Source organism: Phodopus roborovskii, unplaced genomic scaffold, assembly GCF_943737965.1.
Source record: "Phodopus roborovskii unplaced genomic scaffold, PHOROB, whole genome shotgun sequence".
Taxonomy (NCBI): domain Eukaryota; kingdom Metazoa; phylum Chordata; class Mammalia; order Rodentia; family Cricetidae; genus Phodopus; species Phodopus roborovskii.
The window spans coordinates 5,382,428-5,409,996 of record NW_026126433.1 but is presented as its reverse complement, the minus strand read 5'-3'; the positions used below and the strand labels follow the sequence as shown (position 1 = coordinate 5,409,996).

Genomic DNA, 27,569 nt, shown 5'->3' with positions numbered 1-27,569 from the left:
TTTTGTTCATAAGTAGCATACCATTTGTTCTTCTGAGGTTAAGGATGGCATATTTCCCTCCCAGCATGTCCTGAGATGGCAAGGTGACATCTGACATGAAAAAGTTAACCTCCACAGAGGGCCAAGGTGACAGCACCCAGGCCTCCTCATCTGGATTATGATGTTTTCTCGTTAGGCTTCCAATGACTAAACCACTTGTCACTTTACCTCAAGAGCAAGTTCTTTCAGTAGGCAGCAAGCAACTTTCTCACAGGGTGGACTTATTTAAATTATTTCTTTTCTTCCCACCTCATTTTTATATTGAGGATGGCATAACTCTATTTGAAAATTAAGAAATAAATGTAGAATGATTTTTTGTTTGATAAATCTCAAATCTGTTATATTTTGAAATGTCTTTGACTGGTATGTGAAGTATGCATCCCATGAATAAAATCCTGGGGTGGGACTATTACTGGTTTTGATTTCTTGTCAAATGACATTTGCAAATGAGCATCCTCTGAGGGGAGTTAATTTTTTTTTTAACTTGTCAATAGTTCCCCTTCCCCCCTTTAGTATAAACAGTCTGCACAAATGGACAAAGAGCTGATATAAAGGTCACTCCCCTGCACAGAGAGTTGTTGGGACTGCTGGGGCCCAGGAAGAGGGGACACAGCATCTTTCTGAAGTGTCTTGGGGCCTGGCACCTAAGTGTACACAGTAGGCTAAGCTAGTGAGTAGGAGGGTCTCAGATTGTGAACTGTGACAACAAAGAATGGTAGGAGCCATGCATAAGACTCATTTCCTTTATTATCCTCTTCACTGTCTATAATTGGAATGTATTTCAAGATAAACAGAATAAATGGGAATCTCAACAGATAAATGGTTGTCACCAGAGAAATGTTCCCCTGGGTCACTCTGGGGGGTTTTTAATGCCAGTGATTAGATACATTCCCCAAATTTCTAGTACACACACTAAAGCAAAGAATAAGTCATAAAAAGAATTTCACCCTCTTGCCAAAGTGGAGGTTTGTAAATATTGCATGTTGTTACCCTGGAGCAAGGTTAGTTCGAGGCCCTCCCTACTCCTTTCTTGAAACACCTTCCATTTAATGTATAGTTACCAAATCACTGAGTCAGAATTATCAAATCTAGATAGATGCCCTGTTATCTGTCTTCACTCTGGAGAATTATTAACTACTGAACTGGGATTCACCTCCTTATAGATATTTCAGGAAAATTCTATTTCATGTCCCAAAATTGTGGCCCTAGAGACCAGTTAATTAGTGGCTTTCCTTATGCTCTTGGAGGCACAAGTTTTTGTTTTGCTTTTACCTTCTTTCTCAGTCACTAAAACACTGTAGTTTTGCTGGCATAACTTAGGAAAAAGTGAGTTCCAGAACCTAGACCAAATTGATAACTGCCTAGACAAGAAGGTCTGTAGCTACAATGCCCCATGTCTTGACTTCCCTAATACAGTCCAAGAAGACAGTGAGGCTGCGGGAATGCACACCCTGCTACTGCTCTCCTAACCAGCATGGGGGACTGGTGAGGTGTGGCTCTGCTTTTCTCAATACCGCTGGCTCCCAGGAGTGTGGATTAATAGTCTCATTAATCTTGTGAGGAATTGAGGGAAGCATAGGGATATGTCACTGGGAGTCAGAGCCAGACCAGCCAGGTGTGGCCAAGGTGATAACCAGTTACAGGTGCCAGCCAGGGAGAGCATGAAGGACGTTGGGCCAAAATGCAATTGGAGTCAAGACACAATTCCAACCCCAGCTTTACCTTTTACTTATATTCTTGCTAACCTTCCATTTTACCATATGGAAATGAAGACTATATAGTCACATGAAAACATTTCCCACAATTCCTGGCATGTGGGAGGTACATAATTACTGCTGAGCCAATGGACTCTGTCAATCTGAAAACATAATAATGAGCAATGGTTGTGTTAACTCATGAAGTAAATAAAACCAGTTTGACCTAAGCTGCTCTTGTCCCTGGCTGATAGAGTCAACCGGGTTTATTGTGACTTACATACAATGACATCAGCTTTAATGGTGTGCAGAGGGGACTTTACATGATAGAACTTCTGGGATACCCTGGTGTTGAAAATAAAACCAATTCCATTTTTATAATCACCATATACATGGGATTCCCATTGGTAAATGTATAATCACCATTTTGCTTAGTTCCAAATACAGGTCTTTTTATAAATATCAATAGACAGATAAAAAATGGCTCCTGGATTTCCCACTGATCAGAAAGCTCCAGGTTCAATGAGAGACCCCGTCTCAAGAAATAAGGTGGGAAGTGACAGAGCAATTTATATCAGTTTCCAACCTATACATACATCACACACACACACACACACAAACAAACAAACACACACACACACACACCACACCTCACACCATACACACACACACACTTTATTCATAAGGACAAAGGCACAAAACACTACTCCATATTCTCTTGGCCCATGCTTATTGACATCTGGAAGTCTGGGCTAGGGAGGCAAGCAGAAGAGAGACTACATTTAGTGTTGAGATTATGGCTAAACCCAAGACTCCTGGTCTGTAGTTTATGCTTATGTTCTGAGAACCAATGGGACCTCTCTGTCTTACCCAAGTACTGTCACATTTTAGGTTAGATGCTATGGTATGCCCCATCCCAGCTGTGGGTCACACTATGGCTTCCCATGTGTGGGGATACTGATGCTGAATGTAGCCTGAGTCGACTGAACACAGAACACTTAGAGGCTGAGGTCGGACTCCAAGGACAGACTCCAAGGACAGTACTTTCCTTTCTTGTTTGACCTTGTGCAAAGAACATTGGTTTTCTTCATGCTGCCAAGTAAGAATAAGTAGAAAGCAGCCTCATGGCCTCTGTAGCGTTTCTGTGAGACTCAAATGGATAGTTTATGTGAGGGTGACTTTCAGCATGTGCTAATAATGCCTTAAGTCAGCACAATACCATTAGCTGATTCAATTATAGTCCACATGCACCGAGGAGACCATAGTATCTGAAAGAACTACTTAGTGCTCTGAGAGAGTAACCTGACAAAGCTGTGCTATGATGCAGTGAAAAGTGAACAGGCTCCCTCTGACAACAGGAACCCAGGAGAGCTAATGTGGCTTTTCCCGTTACAGCTGTAGACCTCCAAAACTTGTAAGGTTGCACTGAATTCACAGGCCATTTCCTGTCCTCTGGGGTTCATGAACACAATATCACATGAACACATGTACTTGGCCAAGCACAATGATGGCTTTCAACTTGAAAATTCTAAAGAAAGAGTTCAACAAAGAAGGTTTTAAGATGCTGGAAACATTTTCAATAGTTACAAAAGGTTCACTAGTTGGACTGGTATATTTGCATCATCTCCATATCTTGCTTCCTGTGTGTGTATTCATCTATGTGTGGTTATATGCATGTGTACATTTGCTTGTATGTACATATATGTGATAGCCAGAGGACAGCCTTGGTTGTCATTCTTCAGGTGCTGTCAACCTTGATGACAGGGTCTGTCACTGGTCTAAAGCTCACCAAGTAGGCTAGGCTGGTGGCCTGTAGCCTAGGGATCTGTCTGTCACTGTGTACCTATTGCTGGCCTTACATGGATGTACCACCATGCTCAGTTTTTGTAAGGTAGGTCCTAGAGACCAAACCCAGGTCTTTGTGCTTTCAAGGCCAACACTATTACTGGAGCCATCTCCTATACCTTCATCTTGCATCTGGTTCTGACTAGTTAGTGCAATTGCTTGGCCACTTTGTTCCTGGTTGTATTGAGTTACTTCTATTCTCCTGCATTTTAAGCATGGCCACATATATGTTCCATGCTGGAAAGCTGTCCACAAGCTGTGTTCCAATGCAGAGGAGTTGACAAGGTCTTTAAGTTGCTTATGAAGTTTTCCTCAATCAGATATAAGTAAATTCCTTGCCAGTTTTATTCTAACATATCTATATCTATATCTATATCTATATCTATATCTATATCTATATCATCTATATCTATATCTATATCTATCTACCTATCTATCTATCTACATATATTGAAAGAGATTAACATTTAAAAAAGCTTTGAGTTGAACTCCATTCAACCTGCTAAATAATGTATTATAGTCTTAGGTTCCCAGATAAAAGGAACTGCATGGCCCTGATACTTTATTATAGAAATTGAGACTGGTACAGAGTTTGGACAGATCTTACATATATATAGAAAATCCTTCCTCTGGCTTTAAATTCTAGTTATTTCTACACTAGTATATGACACCTTATCATTACAGTTGCTTATTTATTTATTGTATCTTTATCTAACCTATCTATCTATCTATCTATTTATCTATAAAGGTATATCTATATGTCTGTCTGAATATCTATTTGTACATCTATCTATCATATATCTATATCTATCATCTATCTTATATGTATCTATATATCATCTATCTTTGTACACACACACACACACACACACACACACACCCTCGTGCACACACACACACACACACACACACACACACACACCCTCGTGACACAGCACATGTGGGGAGAATGGAGGAGAATTTGAGGGGAACTGTTCTCTTCTTTCACTATGTGGGATCCTGAGATCAAATTCAAGTAGTCATCCCATGAGTCAACTCACTGGCACACCATATGCTAGTTTTATTACAGTTTTGAAATATCCTCAGAAAGGAGAAGTGTCTTAGACTTTCCATCTAAATTATTCCTATTAACACTGAATTAAAGACAGATCAAAATAGTTTCATCCCACTGACATTTATGTGTATAAAAGCTTACATTTGCTCCATCTTCCTCTCTCTTCAATGGACCTCATCACAGCAGCCTTTTCTAGTCATTTATAACTTACTCAAGAACAATAAGACAAAAACAAACAAAAATACCCCGAATTAAAACAAAACAAAACAAAAACACTGCACAAATTATTCTTATTTTTTTTTCTTCCTGTGAAATCTCTTATTTTGAAGAAAAAAAAAAATCCATTGTGTTCCATAGTCAAGAAAGATTCAGTAACCGTCTGAAAGCATAGCTGGGAGGGGTCACCCAGAGAAGACAAATGTTCTAGGGAACAGCTCTGGGGCTGAAGTAATTTCATTCTTTAGGGAAAGACAAGGCTCAGTGCTGTGCTAATAATATGGACAGGTCAGTGTGTGCTGGAGAGATCTGCCATTGCACAAGAAATGTCTTCCTTTCTCTGGGCTTGAGCTACTGGGAACTCGGTGAATTAGAACACTCAAGCCCTTCTTATGCTTGTTACTTAGAGCTTTATCGTTTTGCATTACATCCTAAGCCTCTAAGACACCCTTCCAATTTCTCAGTATAAGGTGCTTTCTCTAAACTGTGACTGTTGGTTGAGGGTTTCCCAGGCCAGACCCTCTAAGGCAGTGGTTCTCAATCTGTGGGTTGTGACCCCTTTGGGGGTCGAATGACCCTTTCACAGGGGTTGCTTGTCAGATATCTTGAATATCAGATTTTTACATTATGATTCATAATGTTATGAAGTAGCAACGAAAATAACGTTATGGTTAGGGGTCACCACCACATTAGGAAGTGTATTAGAGGGTCACAGCATTAGGAAGAGTGAGAACCACTGTCCTAAGGTTGGCCTCCCATGCTCCCTAGCTCAGCAGCCTTTGGTTGACTTTATGTATTTTATCATTAACTTGTTCAATAGGAGTTAAAAATTAAATTTGTATTCTGATCCTTTTGTATTTATAATAAATAACTTTAAAACCCTTGTTGCAAATGTAAAGAGTTTTATTCCTTTAATTTCAGTGAAAAATTTGGCTTACACTGTTGTTGATCTTTCTATGTAAAGATATTCAAATTTTAGAAACTTCACAATAATTTTTTTTTTTTGTTACCAAACTTATCCTGGAGCTTTAAAAATAATTTATCCAATAGGCTCAAGGCTTAGCATTATCTCCAAAACATAGAAATGGTGTTTGTGGTGACCCGAATGAGCAATGTCCCCCATAGGCCCACGTATGTGAACACTCAGTCCCTAGCTGGTGATGACTTTGGCAGAGTTATGGAATATTTAGAAAGTGCAGCCTTGTTGGAGGAAGTATGTCTTTGGGGGTGGGCCCTTGGGGTTTACAGCTCCACCTCCTTTCTGTTCTCCAGACTTTCGTGAGTGGGTGAAATATGATCAGACATTTCCTGCTCCTGTCTCCTCACTTTCCCTGCCTGTTTTCACGCCTTCCCACCTTCTTCCCCATTAACGGACTTATCAGTCTGGAATCATAAGTTAGAACAACCCCTCTTTTCCTTGAGTTGCTTTTGGTTATGGTGTTTTACTACAGCAACAGAAACAAAAAGTTGTTTATATATTTTTCTCATTGGAAAAAAAAAATCTCACTTTTGAGAGACATTTGAACTGGGAATGGAAATGGGTATTTTAAATTTGGATATGACAATAAATCAAAAGTTATGTCCCAGTAAACAAAAAATGACATTTTGGGAAAGACTTTTAAAATGTCTGAATAGATTCATGTATTGCATAGTCTAGCATCTAATTGTGTCTCTTCTGAGGCTGCAAACCCTTCTTAGCTGCTTCCAGTTTGACTTCTGGGAAGACCTTGACTTTCTTTTCATATGTAGAGAGATGTGACAGGTACCAGTTTCCAGTTTCTCTGTCTGCTGAGGTCTGCAGGATGCTCCTTCTCCTCCTCCCTGCAGCTCCCCAGTGGCTTCAGGGCTGCCCTGCCTCCCTCCCTTTTTCCCTCCTCCCCTCCCTCCCTCCTTTCCTCTTCTTCCTCTGTTCCTCTCTCCCCCTCCCTCCCTCCCTCCCTCTTTCTCTCCTCTTCCTTCACTTGCAGTTCCCTTCTCATTCCTGCATCACTATTCCCAATCCCTTCCAGTGTGAGCTCACTGACACCTTCTCTAAGTGCCCTGGACTGTGACCATTTTAAGGTTAGCACTGAGTCACATTCTGATTGTGTTACAAACAGGACTTTTTTGCGTTACACAGCTTAGTTGAATGGATGAGTGGATGGACAGATGCTATCTTTTGTTGTTTCACCTGACTCAGACATCATGAGGTTTCTTCTGAACCTAGGCTATGGCAAGATAATGATCTCCTTCCCAAACACCTTCAGTCAGAGACCAAGATAGTAATGACTCCTGGATAAGAGTTCGATAGAGTCCCTGCAGTTTTGAAGAACAAGCCTTTAAGTTGCCATGGAATAATAGTGAGACATTTTAATATTTTCCCATAAAGGGTGAAGGAAGAGGTCTTCCATTTACCCTGGAATAAAGTTGAGTAGGACTATGAAGGAAGGAGAAAGTAGCAACATGAAGAAGAATGAGGACTGGCTAAAAGTGCTCTACAAAATTAAAATAGTTGTTTTGTGTGTGGCAATCCAGCCTTCTCCCATCCTGTCTCTCTCTTCCTTCTGCTGGGGACACAATGATCTGTTGCAAGACACAGTCTCTTTTACTTTTCTGTTTATAGTGGAGGGACAGAGACACATGCCAAGTTCAGATCAGCCGGTGTGGACAAATGAAGAAGACAGAGAGTCTTCATTATATATTGGCCCATTGCCATCAAGGAAAAGCCCAGAAAAGTATCTGGCACAGATTAGGTATTTTGTTGCTCAACTATTTGTTGGATGACTTTAAAAATTCCATAAAGGCAAACCCCTCTAGTTATTGATCAGAACATCCTGGAAACCCCAATATGATAAGGCTATTGCTATTTCTCCTGGAGGTCTGCCAGCCTGATGGTAGGACACCATTTCTGAAAACACTACACACACTTGTCATTGGATAAGGAACAATCAAGTTGGTACTGACAAGGAAGCTTTCTCCCTGTTGGCTACCTGTCACAGACCAGAAAGTGCTAATCAGGCTGCTGGGGGTAAAGGTCATTACAGTTTTACAAACAGCCTTACCTAGGAATGAACTCTATGAGCTACACTAACAAATGTCATGATATGATATTATATGATATGATATGCCCAAGGGGTCAATAGTGGCATGAATGTTATCGAGTGGACAATGCCTTTCTAGTTGGATTTAAGGTCCACTACCCAGAAGGGAACACATGTCTGGTTATGTAAATTTGGACAAAGATATTATGGTTGAGGAGCTCATAGGTACAAGGGTGAACATGTTATTATTGTTTTGCTAAACTGACATAGCATCGAACTGCCCTCTAAATTTATATCTCTAATACCTGTATATTAGTATAGCCCTCCAACCTCATCAAAGAAGTTTCTTTGCATAGGAAGAAGTGGTTAATGAAGAAACCCACACCTGCTCAAAATGCAGAGAGTAATTGTTTATGGAGTGCTCAGCAACAAGTGGGACATCTATATCATACTCTCCCCCTTCAAGGCTCAGGGACCACTGCAGAAAAGGGGCAGAAAGATTTTAAGAGACATAGTAAGGGAGGACTGGTCTGAGATAGTGTCTTTTGATATGACAAGACCACTACATTCATGAACTCACAGCATTTATGGCTGCCTGCAAAAGACATGCACAAGATCAAGCCAATCCTCATTCCAACAATGAGAGGGGGGAGTCCATGAGCCCCCACCCTAGCTGAGGAGCTCTAACAGCTGATGGATCCTGGGGGTGGGAGAATCAGGGTTGTGTTTTTAAGGGTGTGGGCCCTGGCCTGTGGATCATGCATCAGTGGAAGGACCCACATTCATTAGAACATGGGAAGCACAACCAGAGTCAGTGGGTGATTAAAAACAAAAGTAACAGGAAGTTGGGGAGGAGTGGGAGTTGGGGGAGATCTGGGATGAGTGGGGTAAATATGATTAAAGTCATTGTGTGCAGGTGTAAAATTCTCAAAAAATTAATAAAAAATTAAAAAATGCAAAGCAGGGAGGAGAGAAAATAATACAGAAAAACTCTTCATAGCACAAAGGCAAGAGCTCAGAGCCAGAGATGTCAATACCTCCAGGGTTCAGTTTTGTGGAATGGTGCTGGATGGGGAGTTGCATCTCATAGTGCCTGAGAGCTTGTAGTCAATCTTACATTGATCCAAAGATTTGAGGTGACCCAGCTGGCATGGAGGGTAAATAAAATCACAGAGAAGAGACTACCATTTTAATAAGAAAACACCTTAAGGAAGGACTCATATATTTAGGTTCACTGCTATTGAGACCCACACAAATTAACTTAGCGGAGAGACACGAATAAGAGTCACTGATTTTGGAAGATTATTGGAAAAGCTGAAAATTGCAGAGATGTTTTATATGAGAATGCAGCGAGTATGTGTTCTGCCTGGGGGGAAGGTAGAGAGCCCTTCTGATCCTACCAGTTAAACACATCTCCTGAGCAATGACTGTAGGAAGGAGTCATGGAACAGTGCAGATGAAGCTGGTCCCAGAGAAAGTGGCCGTTATTAGGTGCTGTCTGTCACTTGAAGCCTCCAAGAGAAAAATGCTCCCTTATTTGATGTCGGCTAGCTTCTCTGAATTTAGCTGAAGACAATCTGGGAGAAGAGCTGAGCTGGGAAGCATATGAACAGCGAACGTAACACTGAAGTGGCATGCAGTATGGTAATTTCTAGTTGAGTCTCACCAGTAGATCTCTAGGTTAATGGCAATAATGTTTTCACCTCATAAAGGAAACATGGGAAGCCCAAATAGAAAATTTGCCCAGAGACAGGCAACTCGCTACTAGAGTGGAAATGGTATCAGATGTAATATAGTTATCCTTCAGGGTCCAGGACTGGGTACTAGTTCCAGGACCTGCCTTGGGTACCAAAACCTGAAGATGCTCAGAATCCTTATGTGAAGTGACACATGATGCACATCTTTCCACATCCTCTAAACCAAATCTAGATCAAGCACCTAAAATGATGTAAGCACTATGTCAGAAGTTGTTATGGCATACTCTTTAAGGAATTGTGACATAAGAGAAGATCTCTGCTGGGATGTCTGAGATTTGATCTTGAATATTTTCAACTCGAAGTTGGTTGAATCCAGCAATGTGGAAGCCACAGGCGCAGAAGCCAACTGCAATCACCAATTAAGTACTTTGAATGCACCTTGTATTTCTACAGTGTGTGTGCAGGTGTGCGTGCACATGTGTGCACATGTGTGTTGTGGGCAGAGGTCAGTGTTGGGATCTTCTGCAATCATTTCTCTACAGTTTTTCTCTTTTCTTTTCTTTTTTTTTTTTGAGATAGGCTTTCCGGTGGGGCCTTGGATAGTCTAGGATAGTCTAGGATAGCTCTCCAGGGAGCCCCGTCTTCTCCTGTTCCAACCTCCTCAGTGCCTCAGTCACAGGTGCAGATTGCCCGGCCCCAATTTTTACATGTGTCCTGGGAATTGAAATTCAGGTCCTTGTACTTATGGAGAAAGCATTTTGCTCATGGAGCTGTCCATGCCCATATATGTATATCACTATGTCACAGCGCTAGATCACCAGAGCTCTTTGAACGCATCCTTTTATCACACCCATTTTATAGACCATGAAAATAAGACTGAAAGGTGAAGCTGGAAGGACTACCACGTCAGACCTAAGCCACATGCCCAGAGTCTGCTTCTAGCTACTGTGTTCTGCTGGCTTTCTGCAGCACTGTGATTAGACACAATACCGGATCCATAGACTCAACCATGCACACTGTCTATATCAGCATCCACATTTGCAGCCAGGCCCTTTGCTATGCTGGTAGGTCCCTTTGGGAATTTAGGGTTTATGCTGTCATTTCCTCCCTCCTTGGACAAAAGCCTATGGATTCCTGGCAGCCCTTTTGGATTAAACCCCTCTTTCATATAGTTCCATGTCTGGGTAGAGAGAGCCAGTATCTATGCCCTATATATGGCCTTAAGCTCATGGCTTCTTTTCTGCCCCAGACACAGTTATGTTAAAATCCTGGTGTTTTAAAATGCCATGGAAATGATTCATTAGTAAATGATTCATTAGTAAAACTCCCTGTCTACACCCCATCAAGAGACAAAGAGTACAAGTTTGATCCTTATACTTCCACTTAATGAAGGCTACCTTTCTATGCCTTTACTAGCTCATCTGTCAAGTGAGACTCCTGTTCCCCATTTCACAGTGTTGTGGTGGAGAAGCCCAGGGTAAGGCTGGGCATTGTGGACACTTGGGAAGCTTTGTTTCCTTTTTCCTTTGTTTGTTGCTTTATTCCTCATCTGACCCTTCTTTTTAGTAAGACAGAATACCTTACCATTGTGTGTGTGTGTGTGTGTGTGTGTGTGAGTACATGGAGGCTGGAGGACAGCTTCAGTTGTCATTCCCTAGGTATTATCTGTCCATCCTGCTTTTCAGGATGTTTCTCTCATTTGCCAGGCACTTGTCATGAAGGCCCTGTTGGCTATCTAGCAAGTTCCAGGATTCCCCTGTCTCTACTCTGTTGTTGAGATTATAAGCACACAGTATCACTCCCAGCAGTTTTTAAAAACATGGGTTCTGTGGAGTCTTTTATGTTTGTAAAGCAAGTGATTTATTAACTAAGCCATCTCCTCAGCCCTAATACCACCCATATGGACTTAAAAGATGTATACCTGCATGCATGTCTATTTATGTGTGCCTGGTGTGCTTAAGGACCAGAGGACAGTCTTAGAGCCCCTGGGACTGGTGCTGCATATAGTTGTGAGCCAGCATGTGAGTGGTGGGAATTGAACCTGGGTTGTTTGGAAGAACAGCCACAGTTTTTAACCATGGAGCCATCTCTCCAACACCCTCATGCCATTTTTAAATGACATAATTACAACACTTACTTGTGCATACACATGTACTTGTACATGTTCTTTCAAAGGGCCCAGGTTCAGTTCCTACCATTCCCATGGTTGCTCACACAATGGAATGAAAACATGTGAGAACTTTAAGCTATGGACCTGGAAGTTTGTCCTCCATGCAAGAACTTGACTTTATTATACACTCTAGTGGTTTTGCAGGCACATACCCTGTGCAGGTTGCAGTAGAATAGATAACAACATGAGTGAAGTGATAAAACACTGGTCAAATTGTCATGTGGGAGAGAAAACAGGATCCTTATGACACTTCAGCAATACTTTGACAATACTGGAGTGAAGGAGTAGGGCCTGGATTTGGTTTGGATTTAACTCTGAAGTTGAAAATTGTCCCACGGCTATAGCAAGCTGCCTCTTTCTACAAGCTTGAAAGCTATTATGAACCAACTACAAATAGTTCTGAGGCTTTTGAGAACCTTCTGCAGGAAGAATAGCATCTTGAGTCCCATTTCAACAAACATTACACAGATTTGTCACAGGCACCCTTGAGTCACAACTGATAGAACCTGGGCTCCAGGCTTCATGGATGCTACTGTTCACGGGTCCAGCATCTAGGTGAATGTGTGTGTTCTTCTGAGTGATTCATCTGCAGATAGAAATGACTGCTTCTGGGTGGGCAGCAGGTCTGCCATGATTAGGGCATGTGCACACTGTGTTTCTGTAATGAGTACATTTTTCTTACTTTTGAAATTTAAAAAAAAGAAAATCCCCAGAAATTAAATCACTTCCTTTTCAAAAATAGTCCAATTCTAGCAATTCTTGCTTTTCTTAGTTCCCTGGAGATTTACTTGACAAAATATCCATCAGAAAAAAACAAGGAAGCATCTTGCCTAGTTCCCTGCTTTCAAATTTACTTCCAAGAAGCAAGCCAGAAATGACAGGAGAGAGGAACTATGAAGGTTGTGGTCTGGACAGAACCTCCATGCTTTCTGTCTGTGGTAATCTTTTTATTTTTCTCATTTTAATATTTTTCTTATTTATTTACTTTTCTCCCATATATTACACTCTGGCTGTAGTTTCCCCTCCTTCCTCTCCTCCCAGTCCCTTTCCCTTATTTTCCCTCTCCCCCAGTTCCACTCCTGCTCCATTTCTCATTAGAAAAGGGAAGGCCTCCCAAGCCTATCAACCAACCATGGAATATCAAGTTGCAAGAAGACTAGGCTTTTCTCATATAAAGGCTGGATGAGACAATCCAGTAGGAGGAAAAGGATCCCAAAAGCAGGCAAAAGAGTCAAAGACACCCCCACTCCCACTGTTAGTAGTTCTCTGTGGGAATCTTCATGATATATGTCTTTTAGAAGCTGTAATAAGTGTGTGTGCTTCAATGGAGTCTGTAATTTCTTCCTTCTTCTGCTTCTTTGCTTATCTTTTCACTGTTAGGGAAAACTCACAAACTTCCTTGACCTCCTTTTACAGCAGCTTATTGATTTAGTCAGGTTGCTCTTTTAACAAAACCAAAGGTCCTCTCCACAAGAAGGAACCCATACCAGAAACTGCTTGGGTAACCAAGAACCAGACTAGATAGTCCAGAGACCTTGGAGAAAATAAAACACAATTGTTCTAAAAAAGTCAATAAAGTGATTCCTAATGATATTCTGCTATACTCATGGATCAATGCTTTATCCAGTCATCATCAGAGGCTTCCTCCAGCAGCACATGGGAAAAGATGCAAAGACCCACAACTAGACATTATGTGGAGAGAGAGTCTAAATTGGAGGTCTCCCCCAAATCCCTATCCTCCCTCAAGAGCTCAGGGAACCCCGAGGAAGAGGAGGCTGAGTCAGAGAGGAAGGAGGACACCAAGAGAACATGGCCCCATGGATCAACTAATCATGGGGCACATGAGCTCACAGATATTGAAACAGCAAGCACAGGGCCTATATGGATCTACCCCAAGTCCCCTGTGTGTATATGATAGCTACTAGTTATATTTTTATGGGCCTCTGACTCTTGTGCCTGCTCTTCGGAAGCTTTTCCTTATGTTGGGTTTCCATGTCCAACTTCAATAGCAATGGTTTTGCTTCATCCTATTATATTTTATTCTGTCATTTTTAAGTCATCTAGAAGCCTGCTCTTTTCTAATGAGAGATGGAAAGGGAGTGAATCAGGAGGGGAGGGGAAGTGGGGAGGAACTGGGAGTTGTGGAGGTAGGTGAAACTCAAATCAGGATATATTATATGAGAAAAGAGTATATTTTGAACAACAACAATCAAAAGCCTCCAGCCTCCATGTATGGTGTGTGTGTGTGTGTGTGTGTGTGTGTGTGTGTGTGTGTGTGTGTTTGCGTATATTGTTTTCTGATGTGAATTTAAATCAAATTCATTCTAGTAAGGTAGGCCAGGTTGGCCTTGGATTTGCTATATAGCCAAGGTTGGCATTGATCTTCTAATCCTCTTTCCCCTGCCTCCTGAGTGCTGAGTCCATGCCTGGTATGTGCAGTGCTGGTAACAAACCCCAGGAAGTACTAGCTGTGATGGAATTCTTCCCTCTCAGCTGGAAAGAGGTTTCAAATCTGAGGTGATAGAGGCTTTATGTTTCCATGTCCCAGTAATAGTTTCTGTCTTGCTACTCTATTTCTCTCCTATCTACACCTCCTCAGCACTGGGATTATAAGTATGCACTGTTGTGACCTGCTTTTCACAAGGTGCTGGGGCTGGGACTCAGATCCCCATTTATATGTGGCAAGCACTTTACCTACTAGTTATCTTCCCAGCCCCTAGTCCTTTCCATATTCTTTGCACATTATCCAATGTCATCACACCAGAGCACAATGCAAGAAGTATCACCATGCCAATCAAACGCAGGCTTCAGAAGCTTACAGACTGAAGGACTTCATTAAGGAAGCTGTCTCTACAGGCAGAACACATCTTTTTGAAGTAGATTCATTTCAGCTAAATTACAAGTGGATCTCTCTCCGTTCAACTATCTGCATGGAGTCCATGTGGAGTTTTAAAGTATCTTTTCCTTCAATTGTTATGGCCATTCTGTCAGTGCTTTGTAACCCACCAAGTGTTATCACTTCATCAGTATCCTCCATGGTCTATTGGGGTAAGGATGGTGGCTGCAGTGTCATCAGGAGCTCATCAGGAGCATGAGAGTGAAACACAGGCACCAGAGTTCCAGAGAGAGTCTGCCACCATCTGTGTCTCTAGACATTCATTCACACTCGAATTCCGGCCCAGCCCCTTCCATTCCGACTCCTACACCTTTGGCAAGAAATAACCACACAGCTGGATGAGATGCACAGGATGTTTTTATTTTTTTATTTTTATTTTTTTTTTTTTGCCTCATTAAAGTCGAGTTTCCTTCCAGCAGTATGTGTTTCCTTTATATATTAGCTCAGAAGTCATTTGAAAGGAAGAAAGCATTTCAGGAACGTGCTTTGGGTAAAGGCTTGGGAGAGGGAGTGGACTCACTTCACGTTGCTTCTGCACTATGCATCAAACATCCACACAGGCCTTCCTCCTCCACACCCCAGAGTTTGAAGTCTTCATTAGTACCCTATACCCCAACTTAGCAAAACAGATTGTGGACACTGTGGTTGTGTTTATGGCCTGTAACATTTCAGATTACAGAACACGAAGTGGCCAGTCAACAGTGTCCGGCACTGCCCTCATAATTAGCCCACATTTTGTTTTTCACTCTTAATGTATCCTCAAGCTTTTCCTATATTTGTACATATTGTTGCATGAATATCTTAAATTTATTATCTTTCTCCAATACTCAGCTGCCAGGCCATAACTTTAGTTATCTACTATCTTATGGTGCTAATGTTGCTGATTTTCTATATTTCTATCTAGAATTACTGCTACAGTAAACAAGCTATTACATAGGGTAAATATCTTTCAAGAGGCAGATTAAGGTTACTATTCTGTTTTTGTTTGTTTGTTTGTTTGTTTGTTTTCAAGACAGGGTTTCTCTGTAGCTTTTGGAGCTTGCCTTGGAACTCACTCTGTAGATCAGGTTTGGCCTTGAACTCAAAGTGATCCTCCTGCCTCTACCTCCCAAGTGATTTTTAGCAAAACAACCAACCAACCAACCAACAAACCAACCAGACAAACCCATAAAACCTACTCACCAGACAAGAATTGTACAATTACTATGTTAACATTTCAATTGCATGATTACTCTAACACTGGTTAAAGCTCTTTTTCACCTCATACAATGAATTATAGTAAAAGATGTAGATAGATAAAATTATTTTAAAAATGCCACCAGTACAAGTTTTTTGAAGGATTATGTTGGAGGTTGTTTTCTCTTTGGGTATATTGTTTTTTCCTCCAACTAAAGACATTAATTAAAAAAAAAATGAAAAAGAAATTGTGGTCACATCTTTCCTGCTATTAACCTGTCAGAGCATGTGACTCAGAAACACTTGACTCCTCCTCAAGTTTTCTTTTCTCTTTTTCTTCATCTGCAGATGTTCATCTGTACCTAGGCTGCTTCTATATCTTCTTAGGTAACAATTTTGTTCACTTTGATCTTAATTCAGTAAGTCAAACTACAAGTACTTGGAGGAGCCTGGACCTCGAGCATTTGATGCACTTAATTGTTCCCTTGTTCCCAAAGCTAGCTTTATCACAGACATACTCATTAATATTTGCTTAATTAAATTAAGGCTACAACAAGATAAGTTGTCCCCAATGGCTTTGGACTGTGCTAGCAGCACCTACACCATTCCCTTTGTGTATGTTGTATGTTTTTATGTTGTGTGTAGTGCATGCCTATGGGTATCAGTGTGGAGGGCAGGGCAAGACCTCGGTGTCTTCCTCTATTACCCTTTGCCTTACTACCTTGAGGCAGGGTCTCTCACTGAACCTGACACTCACTGTTTCATCTAGGCTGGCTGACTATCCAGTTCCTGGGATCCACCTGTTTCTGAACCCTCAATGTTGGTATTACAGTCAGGCACAGACATGCCTAGCTTTTTAAGTAGGCGCTTTCATTCAAACTCGGGTCTTCATGCTTGCACAATGCTCTAGCTCCACTACTCCCTTTCTGACCATCTGTCTGAAGCTCCTTGGTGTAGGAGGTGAAGGTCTATGTATAAATGCTGGGGATGGAGAGTGTCTGGGGCCAGGGCCCACAGGGATAAAGCTTGAAATTCTCAAGCTTTGAACTTTGAAGAGTGTAGTGAGATAGTCCTTCTGTGGCACTGACCACGCCCATTGGGGGGTGGAGCCATGGGCGGAAGTGACCTGTGGAAGGAGGTCGGAGGGGGCCAGGAAGGCACTCTCTTTCTGGCGTGACTGGGACAGGAGAGGATCGGGTTGAATTTCCTGGTGTTCATCTGTCTAGGTTGTAAGTTATTTCTCCCTGAATAAACATCTATTCGGCCTATTTGTTTATCCTGATCCTTATTTACCGCAATATAAGAGCTGTTTATCAAGAGAAAGACATGACATCTAAACATGTGCATCTGAGGAGACCCAACTCCCTGGCAGGCTCTAGACTGAATTTACGGCACATTTCTTCACTCCCAACAGGTCACATCCTGTGATGGTGACTTGAGTGATTCTCCTACAAGCCCACCTGTCCCTTTTGATGTTATGGAGACAAACTGAGGGCACAGGGCTAAAGCAGCTTATGCTCATTTCACCATGGGGAGCAAACAGCTACCCACACCAGAGCATAAAATCCAGTTTCCATCTAAGGTAGTTAAAGGCAGTCTCACTTGGGCAAAATCACCAAGCTGACTCCAAGGCTCTCGGCTCCATTTCCTTCCACTGCCTTCTCCTTAGCCTCGTGACTAAACTCAGTCAGCAGTTTGCCCTGCCATTGGTGTGTCCAAAGAAGAGTCCAGCTGTAAGGGCAGCCCACTTTTCTAAGTCTGTTGAACTCTCATGCAAAAGGGAAGCAGGCCATGCCAATGGGACTCCTGCTGATGGCTGTAACCAATTATCCCAGTAAGCCCCCATAATCTCCCAATGGAGAAGGGCAATGTCGAGGATTACTTGAAACAAGGGATAATCTTAAATGACATGATTAGAAACCCAAATCTTAAAATCAATTTGCTTTGCTTGCTGCCAGGAGGGGGCAGCAGATAAAAGTCAGTTCTGGACCAGTTTCAAGGATGGAACATTCAAGATGGAAAAATCCCCAAAGCGCTCAGATCGACATATGAAAAACCTGAGCACCAACTCCTTCCTCCCTGTATGTCTGCTTCACAAAAGAAGGCTGTCAAACTAAGGCACAGAAAATCTACTTAGTTTATACTCTGTAAAATACTCTGTATTTTTAGCCCCTATTTGATTAAGCTGTGCCTGATGAAAACTGCCATCAAGACTTTTTATGTTAGGACTCTCGGGTTACATTACACAGTGTGGAGTATAACTTAGGGGTAGGACCTTCCCTTTCAACAAACACAAATGGCAAGCACATGCTTGGCTATCAACAACCACTGGTTTGAAGACATGATGATGCTCCTGGGTGGTTATTGTTTAAGGTCCCATCTCTGCCTCACCCTGCCCCTTACACTGAGCTTGCAGACAGCCCTGACATCCATCCCCAAGCAGATTGTCATCTCTGCCTACCCCCTCCTACCTTTTCATTCCATCCCAGTACCCTGCACAAAGCCATCATGCAGTCCCTATCCATCTTGGTGATCCTCTGATCAGGAAAACCCCGGGGATAAAATAGCTTCAGCTATCAGCTTCTTCTGGAGTCCCCATTTCAAAAGCAAGGTTTTGTGCTCCATATGCTGGGCACAGTGAGGCCATCTGCATTGTCTCTGGATCTCAAATTTAGGAAGCATTGGCTTTTCCTGGGACCTTTGTGGAAATGCTAACAAACAGACAGCTGAACTGGATGTTAGCCTGGACAGCTGGAGCCTGTAGCTGTTTTGGTGAATTTTGAGAACATTCAAGACCAAGAATCTCTGGACTAGATCATGCTTGGTGAATTCTCCAGGGTTTGCTTTGTGACATCGGTTGCCTATGCAAACCAGTAGCTTCCATTTCAGCACAACCCCAGTATCATAGTAGGGGTCTTCTTATGTGTGAGATAACTTTCCAGATGCCAATGCTATTCTCCTGAAATGCAGCCATCACCCACCTGGTTCTGGGGTGCCAGCCTCTGTCTACCTATTGGATCCCTGGGGCTGCACCAGTGTCAACTGTCCTGCAGTTTGTGGTGACCAGTGTCTTGGATGCCAGATTCCTGCTGACTGTCTCTATGTCTGGGACCTTCTCTGTCCTCTGTTCTTTAGCTTATTTTTGAACAGAAATTTTATACCTGTTCAAACCTTTCAGCTTCTCATCTGTGTTATAAAATGAGAAAGGAGGAAATGCCATCTTATACAGATGAGAATTTTGAGAAAGAAACAGTGTTGTCAAGCTGACTTGCAATCTCCCCGCAGATCTGCCTGCCTGCACATTGCATGCTACACCCCTCCAGGAAGGGACTTTTGTCTAGAAGCAGCTTTTAACAAATAAATACTCAAGAAAGGAATGGGTAGAAAAATAGGCAGGCAGACACAAAAGCTGCTTTTGGCTAGCATCTCTAGATTGTGAAATTTCCATAAAATAAGAGTAGATAGCATGCCTAAAAGGGACCAAGATGTCAGCTGATATCTGTCGGCCAACAAGAGACGAGAGGGCTGCTGTCAGTGGCATGAAGGGCCTTCTCACACAGGGTTTAGAAATCTCAAAGAACTGTTGTTCCACACGCCTCACTTTTCTCTAGCTCATCATTTTCATTTAAATTTTTGTTATGTATGTTGTGTGCCCATGCATGAAAAGTGTGTGGTGTGTGTACACTCATGTGTGAGTGCCGGTGCATGCATACCACAGGGGGTTGGTCCTTGCCTTCCATTTTTGTTTGAGAGGGGGTTTCTTGTTCACGGCTGTAGACTGGACATCAGGCAAGGTGGCCTTCAGCAGCTGGGGACTTCCCTGTCCTTGGATCCCTATTTCATACTAGAAGTGCTGAGATTGTGGATGCATGTCTGGTTTTCATTGATTCTGGAGATTTCCCTCAGGTCCTCACAGAAGCATGGTAACTGCTTCACCCACTGAACTATCTTCCCAGTCCCCCCCTTAATGTTCTGCAGGTGGAAGCTAAGTCCTGTAAGTGTATAGTCAATAGTAAATGTCACTGAGTTGATTATTGGCATACCTATAACACATAGCCTATGCTTCCTCTCTTTCTCTCTCTATCTCTCTCTGTGTGTGTATGTGCACACACACACACACACACACACACACACACACACACACACACACACACATTTGACAACTAGAGGACAACCTTTTCCTCAGAAGCTGTCCATCTTTTAGCTGAGTCAGATCTACTGGCCTGAAGCTTGTGAGCAGACTAGGCTGGTTGTCCAATGACTCCCCCTCCCCCCACAGGGATCTTGCCTGCTTCCACCTCCCTAGAAGTGGGATCACAATCACAAGCTACTGCATCCACCTTTGCTATGTGGCCTCTGAGGACTGAAATCAGTGTCCTCCTGCTGGCATGGACACTTTAGAGTTCAAGCTATCCTCCAGCCCTGACAATCAACTTTAGGAATAAATTCTTGTGGTTATAATGATAGAACACATTGGCAAGGAATGATGTTTCCCAAATTTTAAATTGCCTAAAAAAAATGACAAAATGCCTAAACCTGTATGTTCTGGTATACTTAAATTATCCCTGCTTTGCTGTGGGAGAAACTTGGTGGTTCTTTTCCTAAGGAGTTTGAAAGTGCAATGTTTCCAAGCTGATAAATGAAAGACCAGCTAATACAAGTGTGATGTCCAGAGTCATAGGATGTAGGTTAGGTTTGTAGGGAACCTACACTCAGTTATTATGAATTTCACCTGTAATTAAAGACACAGGGATAAAAACAGGATGTCTACTTATTTTTGTCTAATTATTAGGATTAAAATAATGACTGTTGGAGCAGATAAGATGGCTCAGTGGGTAAAGGTATCACGTGAGGACCCACATTATGGAGGAGAATGGAATACCATAATTTGTTCTCCAACCCATGCACACTCAGCCACACAGCCACATAAGCAAAGGTCATTTTAAAAGAGTGGGACTGGGGTCCAAATAAAAGCTGCATGTGGCTGCTGAGGCCTGTGAATGTATAGATTTATCTTTGCTTTTTAACATATGTGTGTAAGTGTATGTGGTTTGTGTATGTGAGTGAATGTTCCATTGGAGGCCAGAGAGGGTATTGGATCCCGCAGAGCTAGAGCAACAGTCACTTGTGGCTGCCTGACATGGGTGCTGGGAACTGAACATGCATCCTCTACAAGAGTAGCAAGCACTCATAACTACTGAGCCATCAATCCATGACTTCTACCACCCATTTCATGCTAGTTACTCCTGTCAGTGACAGCTAGAAAGGATAAAGATATCCACATATAAGAATGCTCATCTTAATCATATTCTGGACCCTGGAAAATCTAAAACAATCTAAATATCTCTAAGTGGAGAATTAGGAATTTACATTTTGATTATCTATAACATGAAATGCTATGTAGTCATATGTAGACAAGGCATGGGCTAGAGAGATGGCTCGATGGGTACAACATTGGACTTAGAAGTGTAAGGACTTGAGTTCAGAGCCCCAGAACACATGTAAAGCTAGATGTGGTAGTGTGGACCTGTGATCTCAGTGTTCCTATGGTGAGATGGGTCACACAGACCATAGAATCCCTGGAAGTCCATGGACTAGCTAGCCCAGAGCACACATGACTTCTATACTCACTTGTATGTCTACACACACACACACACACACACACACACACACACACACACGCACGCGTGTACACACACACACACACACACACACACACACACACAAACACACAAAATTAAGATGACCTCCAAGGTATGTGGAGAATGGGAAGCACAGGGTCCACAAAATTTCAGATAATATATGACCCAATCTATATAAAAATTATGTGGTGTGTGTGTGTGTGTGTGTGTGTGTGTGTGTGTGTGTGTGTGCGTAGTTAGAAACATGCTTACAGTGATTGTCTAAGGGGTTGAATTTGGACTGCTTTTTATTTTGGTTTTTGTGTGTACAGGAACTTCATGAATAGCCATATAAGCTTCTTCACTAGAAAGGAACTAGCCTAAAAAGGTCTGCTTTCATTTTAAACCCAGTGACTCTGAATGCTGCTTGGCATTCTAGATTCCTTTTTAAGTCATAACTTTTAAAACTCATGTTTTTGATGAAATAACTCACGAGCGCAGGCTTTTTAAAACTTGAATCACACCAGTGCATCACATCAGGTATTTGTGCGAACACTTGAAACCTATTCCCAGCCACTTTACCAGCATAATGCACTGCTATTGACTATGGTTACTAAGTTGCACAGTAGATCTCTTGAGTCAATTCCTTTTATCTAGGTGAAATTTTATATCTTTTGGCTAATATTTCCCACCCTCTGTAGGCCTTGTTATGTAGGCATCATTTTGCTATCTTATATGAGAGCAAATTCTTTTTGAGGTTCTAGCCCTGACTAGCCAGGAACTTGCTATATAGACAAACCTGGCCTTAAGTTACCTTCCCCTGTTTCCCAAGTGCTGGGATTTAAAATGTCAGCTACCACACCCAGTAACACTAAGTTTATAAGGGTCCACATACAAGTGGCATCATGAAACACGGGTCTTCCTGGGCATGGCATATAATGATTCACTGTGGCAGACATTTATTATATATAGTATTGTTTCTAAGGTGACAGTAATGCAGGGCTATGAGTATTCTTCCTGTCAGTGTACCCAGAGTATCTTGTTACAGGACATCTAAAGCCACTCACAGAAATGACTGCGATCCCCTGCTGTGTAACCTGTGTGCACATGCTGCTGCTGCTAATGCTGGCTCTTAGAAAAGCTTGTCCCAGATTAAATGTCTAGAGGTCATGCAGCCAGGCACAATTCTCCTTTTACTGAGAACTCTAATTTCAATGTCAGTGAAAAAAATACATTACTAAAAAGCAAGCACTTCAAATGAGTTTTTAACTGAAACTGAAAACTACACTAACGGTTGAAATTAGAAACATTAGTAAAAACAAACAGAAACAATTAACTAATGAATGAATTAATTGTGCCCTAAAATTGGTTATGTAGCTAAGAATGACCTTTAATGTTTAACCCTCCTGCTCCCTTCCCTGAGTGCTGGATTGACAGATGTGCATTTCACTGTGTTTGTGTAGTGCTGGTGGTGGACCCCAAGGCTGCATACAAGGCAGGAAGGCAATCTACAATGGAGCCACCCCTTGCCCACGGTTCTGTTTAATTATGGTGGAGTTCAGCGTTCTTCCCTTCCCTGTTTCCAGGTATGCCAGGAAGCAAGGAGTCCTGTGGCATCATTGAGTGAGGAAAATAGTAGGGTGTTGGTGAGCCTCTACTGATGAGTCCTGGGCACCAGACTCACCTAGGAGCCCCACCCCACAGATTCTGATTGAACAGGACTTTGGTGAATCTCTTGGTTTTCTGTTAGATGCCTAGGACCTACTGTTCATCAAGCCACCTTCAGAGACCTTGCCATCTGTTTCTATCTGCTAGCATTTGGGCACCATGGCTCATCCTGACATGCCAGATGGGAGAAGAACATATCTCTGTCTGGGAACATTATTGCAGTACACAGGACCCAATGGGGTCTCAAAGACAAAGGGACTATCCTCCTGGGGTCAGCAGATGGAGCTGTTCAATCTGACCTGGCTATCAAAGAGCATAGCAGAACGAACTACCAGCTTGCTTTCAAATGCAGACTGTACTGTTTCTAGAGTGAGCTGGACACACACACACACACACACACACACACACACTCAGCTCTGACTCTGCAGGATACTCTGCATGGGTTTCCTGCAGGCAAAGTTTGCATTGATATATAATATATTTCTGCACAAGTGGATATACAACACAAACACAAACACACACACACACACACACACCATACACACTCGTAGGGGGAAGGTGAGAGGGGGAAGGAGGGAGAGAGAGGGAAGGGATTGTAAAGGCTGCCTAGGTTGAACCAGGGGTTAAGTCAAATGTCTGGTGGGAAAAGAAACAGTAGAGAGAATGGGTATTGATGAGGCCTGTATTATGCACCCTGCAGAGTAAACACCCTATCACACAGTGTCTCAGTCAATCCTAAATCAAAGGACCTGACAAAACCAGGCCTTATGAGCCATAGATTTGTCTTCTGAGCCTCAGAGGTTAGAGAACATGTGTACTAAAAAATAAAATTCCTAAATTGAGGAAGCCTTGGAATATGCATTTTGTTATGCCATCTTCAAAGTCTATATTCTCCCCACTAATACACCATAAAACCTCAAGTAAGCAGCATCACTACAGCATAAACAAAGGAAAGGCATTTAACCAGAAATCTACCATCTGCCACATACTGCTATGGTTTGGTGGAGTTTTGATGAGTACACAAAGAGCTCAGTGCTAATCCCCTAATTACCATCAGCTACCCTTTCCAAAATTGATTGCCCTCTACAGTAGTAATTGATTAAATAAATGCACTATTTACCAACATGGTTTATTTTTCTTCCATTAGTTCAATCTCATAAATTAGAATCACTGTGTTTATGTGCCTTTCCATTACAAATGGTCCAATGCCATTTTAAATCATTTTCGGTGGCAGAAGGCTAAGTTTTGGTAGAAGTAGTCTGGCCACGAATCAGTCTCCAAAAGGTAGTGAGCTCATAGAAGTCCCCATGAGTATGGAGGAGCTTGGGGAGTGACTGGTGTGACAGGATTCATCCCTGCTCTAACTTATAATGTGAAATATACAGCCATGGCCCTGAGGTGATATTTTTCAGGAGTTTATATTAATGTGAGAAAGTGGCAATGTGTAACATAATATGAAGAATTATCTGTGTTCAGGTATATATGCTGGTATGTATAGGTACAGACAGATTCAAATAAGGAAAGCCAGTACAATACAATAGTAATAGTTGTCTATTTGGGGATGGTTTACATACCATTTCTGCTTTTTGTTTAACTTTGTGTTTGTTGTTGCTTATTTTTTATCATGATAACATTTTAATATTAGGAAGTGTATATATTTAAAAAAAAACTCATTGATCTTTTCCCCTACCTATCAATGTTTGTATGAAGTAAAATTAATTTGGTAGCTAGATGGTAATTCACTTTCTACTGTGTGGTTTCCTGAGAGAGAGAGAGAGAGAGAGAGAGAGAGAGAGAGAGAGAGAGAGAGAGAGAGAGAGAGAGAACAGGAGGGAAAGGAAGAGAGGGAAAAGACAGGAGAGTGTTGCTGTTGGGAGCTTGGTCAAATACTCTTTATTGCTGGTATTTTGTCTTCTTGTTACTGTCAAGAGTTCTGAAATCAGACTCCCACATTTGCAAAATGCTTTCTGAGTTTTTAAATAAAGTATTTGTGTGTGTGTGTGTGTGTGTGTGTGTGTGTGTGTGTGTGTGTGTGTGTGCAGCTGCCTGTGGAGGCCAGAAGAGGGCACTGGCCCACTGGAGCTGGAGTTGCAGGTAGCTGTGTGCTTCCCGTGGGTGCTGGGAATCAAATGGAGGCTCTCTGTAAGAGCCACAGCTCAAAACAGCTGAGCCATCTTCCTAGTCCCACTTTGCCATCTCTTAAGATGAAAGACACTGATGCTTTCTGGGTGTGATCTACCTAATTGAAGAAGATGGCAAGGGAGATGTTTCTGTCTTTGTAAGATGGAATTTACCTCTTGTGTTCTCAAAAGTTGATAAGGAAAATAAATTGGTCCCTAGCATTTAGGTAATGTTATTTTACTGAATCAAAACTATTTTGTCTTTTAATTTAAGCTTTGGATCTAATTGTCCCCTCCTCTTTAAAATTACTTCCTTTTAATGTTTAAAAAGATCTTCACTTTGCAAAGGAAGCTGAGATCCCAAGGAATTAAATTTTCCTAGCAGGGCTGGTCACATGGTGTGTGGAAGCTCTTGTGAGGAGGAACAAGCAGCAGCCACTCATCTCCCTCACAGCCTGTCACTCAGCAGGACTAAGAAGAGCTAAGATGTGTTGACTTTGCAGTATTTGATTTTCTTTGTGTGCTCCCTTGGGTTACCTTGCAACATGGAACCTCTATGACATGCTAATTAGGACTGTCTTCAGCTTGGAGACAAGGCTGTACTTTCTGGGAATGAAAGTAGGAGGCTACATTGGGGATTGGCAGGATAGCATTAGTTACCCATGGCAAGCCAGGCACATAAAGATACCATCAGCCTGAGTGGGTCTGGTAAATTACAGTGTACTAAAAAAGAATCATGGCATACCATCAGTGAAAATGTGTTCATTTTTACACACACACACACACACACACACACACACACACACAGTATAGGAAATATAAATATAATGCTGTTAAGGAAATAAAAACAGTTGTCCAAAGGCAGATTCTGTTCTGGAGGAACTTCAAGCCATCTTGTGTGATGGAGAAGACTATGTTGCAAAAGGCTTGCGTTGTCTCACATACTGATGGGATCCTGGTGAAGTGGGGAGACTAGTACAAAGCAATGTGCTGAAACATGGATGTTGCACCATCAGACTCGAGAAATAGGCGGGGTGGGGAGGGGGCGAGTGGAGTCTGTCCTCTTCCATTCTCAATAGACCCTGATTCTAAGGATCTGGTAATCCCAGGGCCTTAATTCCAGTGCTCACCAGCAATCATCCTGTTTTATGCATTTAGAATAGAAAGTAGGCAAGAAGACAGGAGGTCTTTTATCTAGAAAGTGGAATCTTACCTATCAGTTCTAGCATATTTTAGTTTCCTTGGACCATGTTCCAAGTACAGGGGAAGATAACCTCTACCTCTACTCCCATTTCTGTGAAAATCATATGTTTGACCATTTCCACCACCTCCCTAATGCCCTCCAAGCCACCAGCTGTGCATCTGCACCTCCACCACCTGTGCATCTGCACCTCCACCACCTGTGCATCTGCACCTCCACCACCTGTGCATCTGCACCACCACCAGCTGTGCATCTGCACCTCCACCACCTGTGCATCTGCACCTCCACCACCTGTGCATCTGCACCTCCACCACCTGTGTGTCTGCACCTCCACCATCCTGAAATCATATCCAAATCAGGTGTGCTAGCCATTCCTAGTTTGCAGGCACAAGAGTTCAGATGTCATTTAACCTGTGAATTCCTACAATTAGCTTTTGTAAAAAGGAATTTCAATCCAATGAGTCTGGAGATATAACAAGAGCCCTCTTGCACAGGCAGATTAGTCCAATGACCACAGACTCCTAAATCATTCCTTAACACCTGGCAGACAAGAGTGATACAGTTTCTTTCTTTCATGCTCTGTTTATATCATTGGTTTCCATAAGTACATAAAAGTGCTCAGTTTTGGGTCATCGCAATATAAATGCTACAATATTCTCAGCAAATCATACCACATTTTTTTTTCTAATTTAGTCCATGTACAAAGAAAGAATGTTCGAGTTCTATAAATTGTGATTTCTTTGAAAAATTTAGCAAAGTGCTGTATTTGAATTCCATTTCATTTGACAAGTATTTGTGCAAAAGATTGTATACCAAGATATATTTCTCTTGCCTTGCTACATCGTAGACATTAAAATCTCTAAAGAGCATAAACAATTAAAATCAGCTCCTATCCATAGAAAAACTCATCATCCTTCAATGTGGTGGTTTGGGAGATTGGAGAAATGGGGCCAGTCAAATAGTTGAGTAGGTAGCATCCTGACTCTGGGATCTTCAGCGGTTGAATTCAGTAACCCGTGTCCCCTCATCAGGGTAGCTGCTCTCTCCAGGAGCTTTCACTCAACTTTACATTTTCATCGTTTCACAGACATTTTAAACATGTCCAAAATTGAAATCTACTCTAATCTTATTATATTCCAAGTCTGCAACACA

The 27,569-nt window shown here is 42.0% G+C and overlaps 1 protein-coding gene across 1 annotated transcript in view; it reads right to left on the bottom strand.

Annotated features, from left to right (window-relative positions):
• Pex5l (peroxisomal biogenesis factor 5 like) overlaps positions 1-27,569 on the bottom strand; it is a 142,737-nt gene that overhangs the window by 85,303 nt on the left and 29,865 nt on the right. The gene's annotated exons all lie outside the window — the stretch shown is intronic.